At 34.1% G+C, this 15,696-nt stretch overlaps 1 long non-coding RNA gene across 1 annotated transcript in view; it reads left to right on the top strand.

Annotated features, from left to right (window-relative positions):
- Positions 1-1,153: 1,153 nt before the first annotated feature.
- Positions 1,154-15,696, top strand: part of LOC141393568 (uncharacterized) — a 55,331-nt gene continuing 40,788 nt past the window's right edge. The window contains exon 1 of the long non-coding RNA XR_012410123.1: positions 1,154-1,251. This is a non-coding gene — a long non-coding RNA (uncharacterized lncRNA). The remainder of the gene's footprint in view (positions 1,252-15,696) is intronic.

The raw sequence follows: 15,696 nt of genomic DNA, 5'->3' as shown, positions 1-15,696 counted from the left end.
CTGTACCGAATGAATCTGTGCTGAGCTGATAAGCTTGGACACAGTCGCTTCCATTATACTTTTTTGCTTGGATGCGTGGATGGCTTCAATAGATTTGCCCCTAAAATAACGAACACGGTCTTTCAAGTTTGTAAATGTTATTTTCCTCTTTGCACGTTACGTTTTATTTACCTTGGTTATATCGGTTAGTTCTTTCAATGAATCAACATTTTGTTTTGTTTTCTACACCGCTCGTAGTCTTCCAGAAGTTTTGTTAGCTTTACACAACTTGGTTTATTAGATATACATATGTATGTGACAAATTTAATGTTTTGCTTCATAGGGCATTTAATAATAAATATGGTTTCTGTGTGGTTTCGTACCTAAGAGGTAGCCAATGGAAAAACACACATCAATAAAAAATGCACCTGTCGCACTATTAAGCTTTAGGATTATCATTTTTCGCCGGAATTAGCTTCGCTAATATCTCAGACTAAATTCTGTTAAGCGTGCTCCTTACTTTCGTTGTTCCGCCGCATTTACCTACGTTACTATCGTATTATTTTTTAGTTCCATAGACGAATGATTTATTCAACCCTGCACATCAACAATGATCTTAATTGGTTGGCATCCTAATTATCAACATCTGAAAAAAATTTGACACTTAAAGTCCATTAAATTTGTTACAAATTCTTGAGTAAACGAACACACCTATTATTGTTGTATACCAGACCAATTTATAATAATATCTTCACCCCGTTAAGCATAGCATGGTAGAACAAGTAGCATTATAATCGCGTGCCTTAATGAAATATTGGATGCCTCACAAAACCAGTTCGAATACTCGTATTTACATTTATTTACAAGTTCAATGGCTTCTTTTGTTTCTAAACATTTGAAACAGACAATCCAGACAAAAAATATGCAAAGAATTTGTGGATGACAAATTTCTTTATGTTTATAATATTTTATACGGCGCCATGCCAATAATTTAATTTTAGTTAGTGAAATTTATAAAATATTTACATATCATAAATATACATAAATACATTCAAACATGTAAGTTTATTAGAGCGGTTAAGTTACAATGCCGTCTCATATTTTAGTAAATTTTTATTACAGTGATAAATCAGATGTAATATTAAATGTTTTCTCTTTCAGTCCGATATTTATTACGCATGCAGCCTTTATTATTGATCTCCCAAGAATTTAGTAATATGTAAAACGAAAATAATGAAATCAAAAGCAGTATGTTATAATATTGTGTCACAGGTACGTTCGTTTTGTTTTTGGAAAATTTTATGTATTTTTACAGTGTCTTATTTAACTTGCTTTGTTGTATGAGGAGTAACTCATTTTGACATAGTTGCAGCTGACTAATACATGTATGTATATGCAAAAAATGTATTTACTAAAAATAATAAACAAATAATTAAAAAAAACAAAGCTACAGTATTTTATAAATAAATGCAATAAAAAAGTAGAAAATAATTTTTCTCTTAGCCTCAATAAGTATATAAATATTTTAGCGCATTATAAATACATATTTTTAGCGCATTTATAAACGAAACATAGTAACTTTCTTTGTTTTAATTATTTCTTTTTTATTCATCATCATGATCATGAAAGTTTTATTACCCATTTGAATACATATACATATAATACATTATATCCAACAAATTGTTTTCGTAAATCTCGTTTTTTTCTCTGGCGCCAGCAACACATATTTCTTTCCATTACGTACGACGATAATCAGCAACATTAACCAATTTGTTAAAATATAAATAAATTAATTTAAGACTAGTCTCAAAATTTTCTCAACAAACCGGTTCTAGAGAACTGTAATTTTTTATATTATTTCCATAAAAATCTAAATTGACAAATAGAGCCCTAGTAATTACGTTGTCGAATTCGGTTTTCTACTTTGTAACTGTTTTAAGCGGCTCAATGAGTCAGATTACCAACAGGTTTAATTTATAGTAAAGATATAATAGTCATGTTTTTTCATAATTTTTCATTAGTTTAATTTAATTGCGACCAAATAGTGATACAGCAAACGGTTTTAATATATCTCCTAATGCATATTTAACCGATGTGTTAATGTTAATCGAAAGTAACAACATCAAATATTTATGGTTTTTTTTATCAAAGCCATAAAAACTAGTATTTAGAAATATCATTAAAATCTCTTACAACACAAATGGTCTTCACAAACATGAACTGAACGCTACAAATACAAACATATGTACACTGAGGTGGCAGCCGCTGGCCGGAACATGGATGTCGTGTGGTTCCGGGTCAATCCGGTACATAGAACTCGCTGCCGTGGGATTGTATTTCAGGTTACAAGCCTAGCATTAGACCACTTTTGGTAGGTCGTAACCGTTTGGTCTTGGGGGGCTTTAATGTGCATCATGAGTTGTGGCATTCGGTCCTCGGAAACAACCAGTGGGGTACTGTAGAGCTGGCAAAAAATCGATGGCACTATAGATAATATCGATTTTTTTTTTTTGAAAAATTCAATATCGATAAGTAGTTTTGCCTATCGATATTATGGGAAATACCCCAAATCTAAAATTTATTGAAATAAATAGAAATGTCGCGGCTTTTCAATTTTGTGGATGTGAGAAAGTAAGTCCGTAGTCATGCGTAAAAATTTTTCGGAAAGTAAAATGTATTTTTGTATATTTTTATTAAACAAAAGCAAAACACATTTCCGCCATTTTCAAATTAATATTGGTGACAAATTAACGACCATATCGATAGCAATAGATTTTTTGAAACGAAATATCGAAAATATCAAATGTTGGGAATATCGATAGTTTGCCAGCTCTAGGGTAAAGCGCTGGTTGAGCAGACTGATAGCTCTACGTTTTGCTAGGTCAATAAGTACGCCCCTACTATAATTAGAAGAGAGTGTCACAGTTCACCAGACATAACCATCGTGTCACCTGGGCCCTATTCCACGAAACAACTTATCGCTTTTCACTTTGCACTTATCAAAAAGCATTTTTATACCCTCAGCCTTTAGGCTAAAGAGGGTATTTACACTTTGATACGACCAAAAATGTGCCTCATCGAAATAATGGTTTTAGACAATTTTGAGTAGATCTAGCAATGTCCGTCTGTCTGTCTGTCTGGCAGGCTGGTGCGCACAATAACTCTCGAACGGATCAATCGATTCGGTTCAAATTTTGGGTATCGAAATATTTTGTCCAGATTCAATTTAAGTTCGAAGATGGGTCATATAGGTCCACTCCCTTAGGTACCTCCCCCACAAATGTTCAAAAATTGTGGCAAAACTTGTGCGCACGATAACTCTTGTAGGGAATAACCGATTTGGTCCACACTTTGCACATCGTGTAACTTCTACCAAACTTAGATGACGTTCCAATATGGACTCAATCGTGGATCGATCCTTCGCGTAACTCCCACACAAAATTTCGGAAAAGTTCAGTTTAGGACCTGGTCTCGAATCGCTTTGATTTTTGTTTACGCAAGTTGAATTCGCTGTCCTCTATACGACGCTATAAGTTTCATTAGGGGCAAGTCCATACTTCCTGAGCAAATAGCCTGAAAGTTACAAAAAACCCTATGACACCGTGTGTAGTGGATGGAGCGCAAGATAACTCTCGAACGGATCTGCCGATTCGGTCCAAAATTTGGCTTTCGTAATATTATGTCAAGTTCAAAGATGGATTATATCGGTCCACTCCTTCCGGTACCTCCCCCACAAAAGTTCGAAAATGTTCGGAAAATTTGTGCGTACGATACTTCTTGAAGGGAATAACCGATTTGGTCCATACGTTGCACATTATGAAATTTCTACCAGACTTAGATGAGGTTCCAATATGGACTCAATTGGTAAACTCCTTCGAGTACCTCCCACACAAAATTTCGGAAAAGTTCAGTTTAAGACCTGCTCTCGAATCGCCTTGGTTTTTGTTGTAACAACGTGTATTCACTGTCCCCTATACGAAGGTACAAGTTTCTTCAGAGGCAAGTCCATACTTCCTGAAAAAATAGCCTGAACGTTGAAAAACAAACCCTATGACACCATGTTTATGGGTGGAAGCGCAAGATAATTCTCGAACGGAAATTTCGATTCCGGCCAAAATTTGGCCTTCGTAATATTGTTTCCAAACTTACTTTAAGTTCGTAGATAAGCCATATCGGTCCACTCCTTCAGGTACCTACCCCACAAAAGTTAAAAAATATTCGGAAAAATTGTGCTCTTTATGGGAGTGACCGATTTGGTCCATGCTTTACACATTCTCATAATATCTACCAGGTATAGATCAGGTTCGAATATGGACTATATTTGTCCACTCCATCCCGTACCTTCCACACAAAATTTTGGATAAGTTCACTTTAAGACCTGCTATTGAATCACTTTGATTTTTGTTGAAGCAACTTACATTCGCTGCCTCAATTACGATGGTAAAAGTTGTTTCAGGGCAAGTCAATACTTCTTGAGAAAATAGCCCGAAGGGTGTAAAAACCCCCTATGGCACCCCCATGGTCTATGTCGGTCCATTCCTTTAAGTACATTTTCCGCAAAATTTGTGAACTTTAATCCTAATCAACATTTTTGTCGGTTCATACGACCAAAATTTTGAAACCCCCTAAATACCTAAGTTTTTTTGTGAAAAAAGTGTTTCAATTTGCACAGGCTATTGCCCTTTTTGGCAACTCCTAAAAATCTTTAAAAACACCACGCCTATTGTCTTCTATGGTTGCCCCTAAAAATCTTTAAAAACACCACGCCTATTGTCTTCTATGGTTGCCCCTAAAAATCTTTAAAAACACCAGGCCTATTGTCTTCTATGGTTGCCCCTAAAAATCTTTACAAAAAAACCACGCCTATTGTCTTCTATGGTTGCCCCTAAAAATCTTTACAAAATCCACGCCTATTGTCTTCTATGGTTGCCCCTAAAAATCTTTACAAAAAAACCACGCCTATTGTCTTCTATGGTTGCCCCTAAAAATCTTTACAAAATCCACGCCTATTGTCTTCTATGGTTGCCCCTAAAAATCTTTACAAAAAAACTACGCCTATTGTCTTCTATGGTTGCACCTAAAAATCTTTACAAAATCCACGCATATTGTCTTCTATGGTTGCCCCTAAAAATCTTTACAAAAAAACCACGCCTATTGTCTTCTATGGTTGCCCCTAAAAATCTTTACAAAATCCACGCATATTGTCTTCTATGGTTGCCCCTAAAAATCTTTACAAAAAAACCACGCCTATTGCCTTCTATGGTTGCCCCTAAAAATCTTTACAAAATCCACGCCTATTGTCTTCTTTGGTTGCCCCTAAAAATCTTTAAAAAAACCACGCCTATTGTCTTCTTTGGTTGCCCCTAAAAATCTTTAAAAAAACCACGCCTATTGTCTTCTTTGGTTGCCCCTAAAAATCTTTAAAAAACCACGCCTATTGTCTTCTTTGGTTGCCCCTAAAAATCTTTAAAAAAACCACGCCTATTGTCTTCTTTGGTTGCCCCTAAAAATCTTTAAAAAAACCACGCCTATTGTCTTCTTTGGTTGCCCCTAAAAATCTTTAAAAAAACCACGCCTATTGTCTTCTTTGGTTGCCCCTAAAAATCTTTAAAAAAACCACGCCTATTGTCTTCTTTGGTTGCCCCTAAAAATCTTTAAAAAAACCACGCCTATTGTCTTCTTTGGTTGCCCCTAAAAATCTTTAAAAAAACCACGCCTATTGTCTTCTTTGGTTGCCCCTAAAAATCTTTAAAAAAACCACGCCTATTGTCTTCTTTGGTTGCCCCTAAAAATCTTTAAAAAAACCACGCCTATTGTCTTCTTTGGTTGCCCCTAAAAATCTTTAAAAAAACCACGCCTATTGTCTTCTTTGGTTGCCCCTAAAAATCTTTAAAAAAACCACGCCTATTGTCTTCTATGGTTGCCCCTAAAAATCTTTAAAAAATCCACGCCTATTGTCCTTTTTGGTAACTCCTAAAAATCTTTAAAAATCCACACCTATTGTCCTTTTTGGTAACTCCTAAAAATCATTAAAAAATCCTTTTTGGTAACTCCTAAAAATCTTTAAAAAAACCACGCCTATTGTCTTCTTTGGTTGCCCCTAAAAATCTTTAAAAAAACCACGCCTATTGTCTTCTTTGGTTGCCCCTAAAAATCTTTAAAAAAACCACGCCTATTGTCTTCTTTGGTTGCCCCTAAAAATCTTTAAAAAAACCACGCCTATTGTCTTCTTTGGTTGCCCCTAAAAATCTTTAAAAAAACCACGCCTATTGTCTTCTTTGGTTGCCCCTAAAAATCTTTAAAAAAACCACGCCTATTGTCTTCTTTGGTTGCCCCTAAAAATCTTTAAAAAAACCACGCCTATTGTCTTCTTTGGTTGCCCCTAAAAATCTTTAAAAAAACCACGCCTATTGTCTTCTTTGGTTGCCCCTAAAAATCTTTAAAAAAACCACGCCTATTGTCTTCTTTGGTTGCCCCTAAAAATCTTTAAAAAAACCACGCCTATTGTCTTCTTTGGTTGCCCCTAAAAATCTTTAAAAAAACCACGCCTATTGTCTTCTTTGGTTGCCCCTAAAAATCTTTAAAAAAACCACGCCTATTGTCTTCTTTGGTTGCCCCTAAAAATCTTTAAAAAAACCACGCCTATTGTCTTCTTTGGTTGCCCCTAAAAATCTTTAAAAAAACCACGCCTATTGTCTTCTTTGGTTGCCCCTAAAAATCTTTAAAAAAACCACGCCTATTGTCTTCTTTGGTTGCCCCTAAAAATCTTTAAAAAAACCACGCCTATTGTCTTCTTTGGTTGCCCCTAAAAATCTTTAAAAAAACCACGCCTATTGTCTTCTTTGGTTGCCCCTAAAAATCTTTAAAAAAACCACGCCTATTGTCTTCTTTGGTTGCCCCTAAAAATCTTTAAAAAAACCACGCCTATTGTCTTCTTTGGTTGCCCCTAAAAATCTTTAAAAAAACCACGCCTATTGTCTTCTTTGGTTGCCCCTAAAAATCTTTAAAAAAACCACGCCTATTGTCTTCTTTGGTTGCCCCTAAAAATCTTTAAAAAAACCACGCCTATTGTCTTCTTTGGTTGCCCCTAAAAATCTTTAAAAAAACCACGCCTATTGTCTTCTTTGGTTGCCCCTAAAAATCTTTAAAAAAACCACGCCTATTGTCTTCTTTGGTTGCCCCTAAAAATCTTTAAAAAAACCACGCCTATTGTCTTCTTTGGTTGCCCCTAAAAATCTTTAAAAAAACCACGCCTATTGTCTTCTTTGGTTGCCCCTAAAAATCTTTAAAAAAACCACGCCTATTGTCTTCTTTGGTTGCCCCTAAAAATCTTTAAAAAAACCACGCCTATTGTCTTCTTTGGTTGCCCCTAAAAATCTTTAAAAAAACCACGCCTATTGTCTTCTTTGGTTGCCCCTAAAAATCTTTAAAAAAACCACGCCTATTGTCTTCTTTGGTTGCCCCTAAAAATCTTTAAAAAAACCACGCCTATTGTCTTCTTTGGTTGCCCCTAAAAATCTTTAAAAAAACCACGCCTATTGTCTTCTTTGGTTGCCCCTAAAAATCTTTAAAAAAACCACGCCTATTGTCTTCTTTGGTTGCCCCTAAAAATCTTTAAAAAAACCACGCCTATTGTCTTCTTTGGTTGCCCCTAAAAATCTTTAAAAAAACCACGCCTATTGTCTTCTTTGGTTGCCCCTAAAAATCTTTAAAAAAACCACGCCTATTGTCTTCTTTGGTTGCCCCTAAAAATCTTTAAAAAAACCACGCCTATTGTCTTCTTTGGTTGCCCCTAAAAATCTTTAAAAAAACCACGCCTATTGTCTTCTTTGGTTGCCCCTAAAAATCTTTAAAAAAACCACGCCTATTGTCTTCTTTGGTTGCCCCTAAAAATCTTTAAAAAAACCACGCCTATTGTCTTCTTTGGTTGCCCCTAAAAATCTTTAAAAAAACCACGCCTATTGTCTTCTTTGGTTGCCCCTAAAAATCTTTAAAAAAACCACGCCTATTGTCTTCTTTGGTTGCCCCTAAAAATCTTTAAAAAAACCACGCCTATTGTCTTCTTTGGTTGCCCCTAAAAATCTTTAAAAAAACCACGCCTATTGTCTTCTTTGGTTGCCCCTAAAAATCTTTAAAAAAACCACGCCTATTGTCTTCTTTGGTTGCCCCTAAAAATCTTTAAAAAAACCACGCCTATTGTCTTCTTTGGTTGCCCCTAAAAATCTTTAAAAAAACCACGCCTATTGTCTTCTTTGGTTGCCCCTAAAAATCTTTAAAAAAACCACGCCTATTGTCTTCTTTGGTTGCCCCTAAAAATCTTTAAAAAAACCACGCCTATTGTCTTCTTTGGTTGCCCCTAAAAATCTTTAAAAAAACCACGCCTATTGTCTTCTTTGGTTGCCCCTAAAAATCTTTAAAAAAACCACGCCTATTGTCTTCTTTGGTTGCCCCTAAAAATCTTTAAAAATACCACGCTTATTGTCTTCTTTGGTTGCCCCTAAAAATCTTTAAAAAAACCACGCCTATTGTCTTCTTTGGTTGCCCCTAAAAATCTTTAAAAAAACCACGCCTATTGTCTTCTTTGGTTGCCCCTAAAAATCTTTAAAAAAACCACGCCTATTGTCTTCTTTGGTTGCCCCTAAAAATCTTTAAAAAAAACCACGCCTATTGTCTTCTTTGGTTGCCCCTAAAAATCTTTAAAAAAACACGCCTATTGTCTTCTTTGGTTGCCCCTAAAAATCTTTAAAAAAACCACGCCTATTGTCTTCTTTGGTTGCCCCTAAAAATCTTTAAAAAAACCACGCCTATTGTCTTCTTTGGTTGCCCCTAAAAATCTTTAAAAAAAACACGCCTACTGTCTTCTTTCGTTGCCCCTAAAAATCTTTAAAAAAAACACGCCTACTGCCTTCTTTCGTTGCCCCTAAAAATCTTTAAAAAAAACACGCCTACTGTCTTCTTTCGTTGCCCCTAAAAATCTTTAAAAAAACCACGCCTATTGTCTTCTTTGGTTGCCCCTAAAAATCTTTAAAAAAACACGCCTATTGTCTTCTTTGGTTGCCCCTAAAAATCTTTAAAAAAACCACGCCTATTGTCTTCTTTGGTTGCCCCTAAAAATCTTTAAAAAACCACGCCTATTGTCTTCTTTGGTTGCCCCTAAAAATCTTTAAAAAAAACCACGCCTATTGTCTTCTTTGGTTGCCCCTAAAAATCTTTAAAAAAACCACGCCTATTGTCTTCTTTGGTTGCCCCTAAAAATCTTTAAAAAAACCACGCCTATTGTCTTCTTTCGTTGCCCCTAAAAATCTTTAAAAAAAAACCACGCCTACTGTCTTCTTTCGTTGCCCCTAAAAATCTTTAAAAAATCCACGCCTATTGTCCTTTTTGGTAACTCCTAAAAATCTTTAAAAAATCCACGCCTTTGTCCTTTTTGGTAACTCCTAAAAATCTTTAAAAAATCCACGCCTATTGTCCTTTTTGGTAACTCCTAAAAATCTTTAAAAAAACCACGCCTATTGTCTTCTTTGGTTACCCCTAAAATCTTTTGTAATAAGTATTTCAAAAACCACGCCTATTGTCTTCTTTAGTTGCCCCTAAAAATCTTTAAAAAAACCACGCCTATTGTCTTCTTTGGTTGCCCCTAAAATCTTTAAAAAAACCACGCCTATTGTCTTCTTTAGTTGCCCCTAAAAATCTTTAAAAAAAACCACGCCTATTGTCTTCTTTGGTTGCCCCTAAAATCTTTTGTAATAAGTATTTCAAAAACCACGCCTATTGTCTTCTTTAGTTGCCCCTAAAAATCTTTAAAAAAACCACGCCTATTGTCTTCTTTGGTTGCCCCTAAAATCTTTAAAAAAACCACGCCTATTGTCTTCTTTAGTTGCCCCTAAAAATCTTTAAAAAATCCACGCCTATAGTCCTTTTTGGTAACTCCTAAAAATCTTTAAAAAATCCACGCCTATTGTCCTTTTTGGTAACTCCTAAAAATCTTTAAAAAATCCACGCCTATTGTCCTTTTTGGTAACTCCTAAAAATCTTTAAAAAATCCACGCCTATTGTCCTTTTTGGTAACTCCTAAAAATCTTTAAAAAATCCACGCCTATTGTCCTTTTTGGTAACTCCTAAAAATCTTTAAAAAATCCACGCCTATTGTCCTTTTTGGTAACTCCTAAAAATCTTTAAAAAATCCACGCCTATTGTCCTTTTTGGTAACTCCTAAAAATCTTTAAAAAATCCACGCCTATTGTCCTTTTTGGTAACTCCTAAAAATCTTTAAAAAATCCACGCCTATTGTCCTTTTTGGTAACTCCTAAAAATCTTTAAAAAATCCACGCCTATTGTCCTTTTTGGTAACTCCTAAAAATCTTTAAAAAATCCACGCCTATTGTCCTTTTTGGTAACTCCTAAAAATCTTTAAAAAATCCACGCCTATTGTCCTTTTTGGTAACTCCTAAAAATCTTTAAAAAATCCACGCCTATTGTCCTTTTTGGTAACTCCTAAAAATCTTTAAAAAATCCACGCCTATTGTCCTTTTTGGTAACTCCTAAAAATCTTTAAAAAATCCACGCCTATTGTCCTTTTTGGTAACTCCTAAAAATCTTTAAAAAATCCACGCCTATTGTCCTTTTTGGTAACTCCTAAAAATCTTTAAAAAATCCACGCCTATTGTCCTTTTTGGTAACTCCTAAAAATCTTTAAAAAATCCACGCCTATTGTCCTTTTTGGTAACTCCTAAAAATCTTTAAAAAATCCACGCCTATTGTCCTTTTTGGTAACTCCTAAAAATCTTTAAAAAATCCACGCCTATTGTCCTTTTTGGTAACTCCTAAAAATCTTTAAAAAAACACGCCTATTGTCCTTTTTGGTAACTCCTAAAAATCTTTAAAAAATCCACGCCTATTGTCCTTTTTGGTAACTCCTAAACATATTTAAAAAATCCACGCCTATTGTCCTTTTTGGTAACTCCTAAAAATCTTTAAAAAATCCACGCCTATTGTCCTTTTTGGTAACTCCTAAAAATCTTTAAAAAATCCACGCCTATTGTCCTTTTTGGTAACTCCTAAAAATCTTTAAAAAATCCACGCCTATTGTCCTTTTTGGTAACTCCTAAAAATCTTTAAAAAATCCACGCCTATTGTCCTTTTTGGTAACTCCTAAAAATCTTTAAAAAATCCACGCCTATTGTCCTTTTTGGTAACTCCTAAAAATCTTTAAAAAATCCACGCCTATTGTCCTTTTTGGTAACTCCTAAAAATCTTTAAAAAATCCACGCCTATTGTCCTTTTTGGTAACTCCTAAAAATCTTTAAAAAATCCACGCCTATTGTCCTTTTTGGTAACTCCTAAAAATCTTTAAAAAATCCACGCCTATTGTCCTTTTTGGTAACTCCTAAAAATCTTTAAAAAATCCACGCCTATTGTCCTTTTTGGTAACTCCTAAAAATCTTTAAAAAATCCACGCCTATTGTCCTTTTTGGTAACTCCTAAAAATCTTTAAAAAATCCACGCCTATTGTCCTTTTTGGTAACTCCTAAAAATCTTTAAAAAATCCACGCCTATTGTCCTTTTTGGTAACTCCTAAAAATCTTTAAAAAATCCACGCCTATTGTCCTTTTTGGTAACTCCTAAAAATCTTTAAAAAATCCACGCCTATTGTCCTTTTTGGTAACTCCTAAAAATCTTTAAAAAATCCACGCCTATTGTCCTTTTTGGTAACTCCTAAAAATCTTTAAAAAATCCACGCCTATTGTCCTTTTTGGTAACTCCTAAAAATCTTTAAAAAATCCACGCCTATTGTCCTTTTTGGTAACTCCTAAAAATCTTTAAAAAATCCACGCCTATTGTCCTTTTTGGTAACTCCTAAAAATCTTTAAAAAATCCACGCCTATTGTCCTTTTTGGTAACTCCTAAAAATCTTTAAAAAATCCACGCCTATTGTCCTTTTTGGTAACTCCTAAAAATCTTTAAAAAATCCACGCCTATTGTCCTTTTTGGTAACTCCTAAAAATCTTTAAAAAATCCACGCCTATTGTCCTTTTTGGTAACTCCTAAAAATCTTTAAAAAATCCACGCCTATTGTCCTTTTTGGTAACTCCTAAAAATCTTTAAAAAATCCACGCCTATTGTCCTTTTTGGTAACTCCTAAAAATCTTTAAAAAATCCACGCCTATTGTCCTTTTTGGTAACTCCTAAAAATCTTTAAAAAATCCACGCCTATTGTCCTTTTTGGTAACTCCTAAAAATCTTTAAAAAATCCACGCCTATTGTCCTTTTTGGTAACTCCTAAAAATCTTTAAAAAATCCACGCCTATTGTCCTTTTTGGTAACTCCTAAAAATCTTTAAAAAATCCACGCCTATTGTCCTTTTTGGTAACTCCTAAAAATCTTTAAAAAATCCACGCCTATTGTCCTTTTTGGTAACTCCTAAAAATCTTTAAAAAATCCACGCCTATTGTCCTTTTTGGTAACTCCTAAAAATCTTTAAAAAATCCACGCCTATTGTCCTTTTTGGTAACTCCTAAAAATCTTTAAAAAATCCACGCCTATTGTCCTTTTTGGTAACTCCTAAAAATCTTTAAAAAATCCACGCCTATTGTCCTTTTTGGTAACTCCTAAAAATCTTTAAAAAATCCACGCCTATTGTCCTTTTTGGTAACTCCTAAAAATCTTTAAAAAATCCACGCCTATTGTCCTTTTTGGTAACTCCTAAAAATCTTTAAAAAATCCACGCCTATTGTCCTTTTTGGTAACTCCTAAAAATCTTTAAAAAATCCACGCCTATTGTCCTTTTTGGTAACTCCTAAAAATCTTTAAAAAATCCACGCCTATTGTCCTTTTTGGTAACTCCTAAAAATCTTTAAAAAATCCACGCCTATTGTCCTTTTTGGTAACTCCTAAAAATCTTTAAAAAATCCACGCCTATTGTCCTTTTTGGTAACTCCTAAAAATCTTTAAAAAATCCACGCCTATTGTCCTTTTTGGTAACTCCTAAAAATCTTTAAAAAATCCACGCCTATTGTCCTTTTTGGTAACTCCTAAAAATCTTTAAAAAATCCACGCCTATTGTCCTTTTTGGTAACTCCTAAAAATCTTTAAAAAATCCACGCCTATTGTCCTTTTTGGTAACTCCTAAAAATCTTTAAAAAATCCACGCCTATTGTCCTTTTTGGTAACTCCTAAAAATCTTTAAAAAATCCACGCCTATTGTCCTTTTTGGTAACTCCTAAAAATCTTTAAAAAATCCACGCCTATTGTCCTTTTTGGTAACTCCTAAAAATCTTTAAAAAATCCACGCCTATTGTCCTTTTTGGTAACTCCTAAAAATCTTTAAAAAATCCACGCCTATTGTCCTTTTTGGTAACTCCTAAAAATCTTTAAAAAATCCACGCCTATTGTCCTTTTTGGTAACTCCTAAAAATCTTTAAAAAATCCACGCCTATTGTCCTTTTTGGTAACTCCTAAAAATCTTTAAAAAATCCACGCCTATTGTCCTTTTTGGTAACTCCTAAAAATCTTTAAAAAATCCACGCCTATTGTCCTTTTTGGTAACTCCTAAAAATCTTTAAAAAATCCACGCCTATTGTCCTTTTTGGTAACTCCTAAAAATCTTTAAAAAATCCACGCCTATTGTCCTTTTTGGTAACTCCTAAAAATCTTTAAAAAATCCACGCCTATTGTCCTTTTTGGTAACTCCTAAAAATCTTTAAAAAATCCACGCCTATTGTCCTTTTTGGTAACTCCTAAAAATCTTTAAAAAATCCACGCCTATTGTCCTTTTTGGTAACTCCTAAAAATCTTTAAAAAATCCACGCCTATTGTCCTTTTTGGTAACTCCTAAAAATCTTTAAAAAATCCACGCCTATTGTCCTTTTTGGTAACTCCTAAAAATCTTTAAAAAATCCACGCCTATTGTCCTTTTTGGTAACTCCTAAAAATCTTTAAAAAATCCACGCCTATTGTCCTTTTTGGTAACTCCTAAAAATCTTTAAAAAATCCACGCCTATTGTCCTTTTTGGTAACTCCTAAAAATCTTTAAAAAATCCACGCCTATTGTCCTTTTTGGTAACTCCTAAAAATCTTTAAAAAATCCACGCCTATTGTCCTTTTTGGTAACTCCTAAAAATCTTTAAAAAATCCACGCCTATTGTCCTTTTTGGTAACTCCTAAAAATCTTTAAAAAATCCACGCCTATTGTCCTTTTTGGTAACTCCTAAAAATCTTTAAAAAATCCACGCCTATTGTCCTTTTTGGTAACTCCTAAAAATCTTTAAAAAATCCACGCCTATTGTCCTTTTTGGTAACTCCTAAAAATCTTTAAAAAATCCACGCCTATTGTCCTTTTTGGTAACTCCTAAAAATCTTTAAAAAATCCACGCCTATTGTCCTTTTTGGTAACTCCTAAAAATCTTTAAAAAATCCACGCCTATTGTCCTTTTTGGTAACTCCTAAAAATCTTTAAAAAATCCACGCCTATTGTCCTTTTTGGTAACTCCTAAAAATCTTTAAAAAATCCACGCCTATTGTCCTTTTTGGTAACTCCTAAAAATCTTTAAAAAATCCACGCCTATTGTCCTTTTTGGTAACTCCTAAAAATCTTTAAAAAATCCACGCCTATTGTCCTTTTTGGTAACTCCTAAAAATCTTTAAAAAATCCACGCCTATTGTCCTTTTTGGTAACTCCTAAAAATCTTTAAAAAATCCACGCCTATTGTCCTTTTTGGTAACTCCTAAAAATCTTTAAAAAATCCACGCCTATTGTCCTTTTTGGTAACTCCTAAAAATCTTTAAAAAATCCACGCCTATTGTCCTTTTTGGTAACTCCTAAAAATCTTTAAAAAATCCACGCCTATTGTCCTTTTTGGTAACTCCTAAAAATCTTTAAAAAATCCACGCCTATTGTCCTTTTTGGTAACTCCTAAAAATCTTTAAAAAATCCACGCCTATTGTCCTTTTTGGTAACTCCTAAAAATCTTTAAAAAATCCACGCCTATTGTCCTTTTTGGTAACTCCTAAAAATCTTTAAAAAATCCACGCCTATTGTCCTTTTTGGTAACTCCTAAAAATCTTTAAAAAATCCACGCCTATTGTCCTTTTTGGTAACTCCTAAAAATCTTTAAAAAATCCACGCCTATTGTCCTTTTTGGTAACTCCTAAAAATCTTTAAAAAATCCACGCCTATTGTCCTTTTTGGTAACTCCTAAAAATCTTTAAAAAATCCACGCCTATTGTCCTTTTTGGTAACTCCTAAAAATCTTTAAAAAATCCACGCCTATTGTCCTTTTTGGTAACTCCTAAAAATCTTTAAAAAATCCACGCCTATTGTCCTTTTTGGTAACTCCTAAAAATCTTTAAAAAATCCACGCCTATTGTCCTTTTTGGTAACTCCTAAAAATCTTTAAAAAATCCACGCCTATTGTCCTTTTTGGTAACTCCTAAAAATCTTTAAAAAATCCACGCCTATTGTCCTTTTTGGTAACTCCTAAAAATCTTTAAAAAATCCACGCCTATTGTCCTTTTTGGTAACTCCTAAAAATCTTTAAAAAATCCACGCCTATTGTCCTTTTTGGTAACTCCTAAAAATCTTTAAAAAATCCACGCCTATTGTCCTTTTTGGTAACTCCTAAAAATCTTTAAAAAATCCACGCCTATTGTCCTTTTTGGTAACTCCTAAAAATCTTTAAAAAATCCACGCCTATTGTCCTTTTTGGTAACTCCTAAAAA

The sequence above is a fragment of the Musca autumnalis genome, unplaced genomic scaffold (genome assembly GCF_047663935.1).
Source record: "Musca autumnalis isolate F117 unplaced genomic scaffold, ASM4766393v1 scaffold_1, whole genome shotgun sequence".
In the NCBI taxonomy this organism is placed as follows: domain Eukaryota; kingdom Metazoa; phylum Arthropoda; class Insecta; order Diptera; family Muscidae; genus Musca; species Musca autumnalis.
This window is presented reverse-complemented; position numbering and strand designations above follow the sequence as displayed.